This window comes from Sinocyclocheilus rhinocerous, unplaced genomic scaffold (genome assembly GCF_001515625.1).
Source record: "Sinocyclocheilus rhinocerous isolate Xijiao unplaced genomic scaffold, SAMN03320098_v1.1 scaffold6280, whole genome shotgun sequence".
In the NCBI taxonomy this organism is placed as follows: Eukaryota; Metazoa; Chordata; class Actinopteri; order Cypriniformes; family Cyprinidae; genus Sinocyclocheilus; species Sinocyclocheilus rhinocerous.
In genome coordinates this window covers 9519-12402 of record NW_015635808.1, presented here as the reverse complement: position 1 = coordinate 12402, position 2884 = coordinate 9519, and the positions used below count along the sequence as shown (strand labels likewise).

General features: G+C 36.4%; 1 pseudogene; it reads right to left on the bottom strand.

Annotated features, from left to right (window-relative positions):
- The window catches only part of LOC107747476 (intraflagellar transport protein 52 homolog), a 7323-nt pseudogene extending 6586 nt beyond the window's left edge, over window positions 1-737 (bottom strand).
- Window positions 738-2884: the final 2147 nt, after the last annotated feature.

The window sequence follows — 2884 nt, the reverse complement described above, 5'->3', positions numbered from 1 at the left end:
AAAATACAAAATACCACAATATATGTTTGAATTCATGAAATACAGATGATATTTTAAAAAATACAAATAAATCCACACTCACCATTGTTAACCATAATGCCAAACTCTTCCAGGAGGAAGTTGATATTAGTGTCATATTTCAGTTCTCCTCCTTCTCCGAGCATCACAAGAAGACCTCCACCGCTGTCCAGATACTGCTTGAGAACCTCCAACTGAACCACAACAAATATACTGCCATTGAAAAGCTCATCTTTTACCAGCTGTACTCGTCTATATTTCAGCTGCAGATTCTCACCTCCGCAGCGGTGAACCTTCCCCGAGGGCCTGCAGTGATCCATAACTTGACTCCTTGGAGTTTCTCCGAGCTGAGCACCTCTTTGATGCTGCAGAACATGTCGAGTTTAGTAATGCACACTGTTCTGCTTATTTACTAGATCGTTCATTTCTAATTGCTATGCTAGCATGTCTGTTAATCAAACAAAATGAGTCCTTAATCCACAGCAAAGTGATCTTTTGTGATATAGACGGGCACATCTCCAGTAATGTGATGAATATACATCTCCTTCACACCTGTACACGTCTACACGAGCCATTTAAGAAGTTTCACCTTTGAATCTTCTATTGTGCTCTTAATTTCTTCTGCAAGGACTTGTATCCAGAGTTTGTGGTGAAGAGCTCTCGTTTGGATGCGTTGAAAATAACGATGTTTCGTTGCTCTTTGTCCATGCTAGCATAGGAATGAGGATACACTATTTATTTACAGATGCAAACTCTGATGATGGAGGAACAGTTTACTGTCTCTAATAAAACAAACCACGATGCTTTCGTCGCTGTTTTCTTCTCCCACACAGGCTGATGGATTTAATATCTCAATACATTATCGCCCTCAATCCTGATGTTGAACGACAGCAGCAGCAACTGCAAAATATACACAAACTGTAAATATTGTGCATCAGCCTGTCACCGTTATGAGCGGCTAAGCTAGCGAGCTAACGCTAATCACACTCGCTACACAACTGATCAAAACTGTTAACGCAGCGAACCTAAGTTTGTTACGGAAGGGTTATAATGTTACATTATATAAAAGAAATGTAAACGCTTCTAAAAAGGAATACAAGTTACTGTAGAATTCACCATATTGTGGTGGCCGCCTTGAGCGATGCATTGTGGGTATTTGTGGACAGCACAAGCGTATCCATAGCAACTGCGTTCACTAACAGCCGTCTGATCTCAGCTGAGACATATTTTATTTTCACAAGACACATAAAAATAAAACGTGTGTAATTGATATGAAAGTGTTCCGATTAAAATTACAAACTGATTAAAACAAAATCAGTGACTGAGGAAATCAGAGAACTTTTCCAGAGTTGCAGTAGCTGTGTCCTGCTTTTATAGTTGCTAAATGTAAGCAGACTTATATGTACAGGTGCTCACCTCTGCCAAAACACATGTAACTGACTACAACAACACACAGAGTCACAGTTGTGTTGCTACTTAGTTGCTTCTTCACTTAGCATGTAGAGACATACAGGAATAACTGAATATTTCTCTTAAATGTGCCACAAATGTCTTTTAACCTATGTTTTGTAGTAACCGAGAGACAGAAGACCTCCTCAGACAGCTGTGAACACCGAGAGTGCTTGGAGTCAGACAGTGGGCATCATCTTTATTATACTTCTCTGACTGGACTAGCAGAGCAGTTAGAGTCCATGAGAAAGCAAGTTCAAGTACATGTCTGCACTGAACATGATTATAATATGTAATATAATGTCTTCTGCAACAATTGGGGGGAATCTTAACTGAAGAGACAGACAGTAGACTTCATCTTTATTATACTTCTCTGACTGGACGAGCAAGGAGCAGTTAGAGTCCATGAGAAAGTCAGTTCAAGTACATGTCTGCACTGACCATGATTATACTATGTGATATAATGTTTTCTGCAATAATTGGGGGAATCTTAACTGAGGAGACAAACTGACCAACAGGAAGCTATGGATCTATTGAATGTGTATTTTTCAAGCATTTTATTGTGGCATTCACTGTTATTTTTCTGCACAGTGATGACTAGTGAAAAGTGTTTCTACTAATTTACTTAAAAGTATAGTTAACCCAGAATCCCGTCATCATTTACATTATTACATCAATTCCCCATCATTTTTTTTCTTTTCAAACCCCTGACTTTTGTTTTTCTGCAGAACGCAAAAGAAGATGCTTTGAAGAATGCTGGTAATCAAAACCAGCAGGTTTGTCACGTGTAGACGACATAAAGGGAGTAAATTATTTTCATTTTTGGGTAACTTTAATTAGGATGATACACACTTTAGATTTCAATCATGCTGGACACAGCCACTTAATGTGCTAGAATTAAATGGCTAAATAATAATAAGTAAATAGTCTTTCAAACAACATGTGCTTTAAAACAATATATATATATATATATTTAATTTCATTCAGTTTGGTGCATTCAGTTAGACCTTTACTGATACTTGTGCATTATTTGCTCTTTACAGGTGCAGACTGTTTACCTTTAAAAATTATTCATAGTAACAGTTATGTAATACTTATTTAAATTATTTTACCAAGTACAAAATGTTTAATTCCAAAACTTTGCCATTTACCAATGTGTTTTTCAAAACACCTTTTAATTTTTTAATGCTTTAACCTTTATTTATTAAATGTTACAGTCCAAGTGTACATGTAAATGCCTCATTCCTTCAAGTAAATGCATGGGTAATTTTGCAAAATGTGTTGAAATATTTTATCTACACTTATTGTATAACTGCTGTTTTTTGCTGTAATTGCATGGTTTTGTAAATACATTTTCCTCATGCCATCTTGGTCAAGCTAGTTATTTAATGGACTTTAAAATTGCTTATATAATAAT